The sequence below is a fragment of the Sinocyclocheilus rhinocerous genome, unplaced genomic scaffold (genome assembly GCF_001515625.1).
Source record: "Sinocyclocheilus rhinocerous isolate Xijiao unplaced genomic scaffold, SAMN03320098_v1.1 scaffold6943, whole genome shotgun sequence".
NCBI classification, from domain to species: Eukaryota; Metazoa; Chordata; class Actinopteri; order Cypriniformes; family Cyprinidae; genus Sinocyclocheilus; species Sinocyclocheilus rhinocerous.
The window spans coordinates 12,945-13,203 of record NW_015629596.1 but is presented as its reverse complement, the minus strand read 5'-3'; positions in this window follow the sequence as shown (position 1 = coordinate 13,203).

Here is a 259-nt window from a genome sequence, read left to right as displayed (position 1 = left end):
ATGTGGATTTTAGAAAGTGCACAGAGCTTAGCGTGTGCACTTACCATAGCATGGATTTTATAGAGATTCCTAAGCATCTGCTCACAGATGCCCAGAAGTAATGAGCCAAACGGGAGTGGCAAGCTCAAAGACAACCCTCTGAGGCGAGCACTGCCTGGTGATAGCACTTCACAAGAAGGGTTTCTTGCAAAAACGCCACTCATACCTCCCACTCGACGTCTCAGCGAGAGGGGATATCCTGATTCACAGGAAGCCCCTC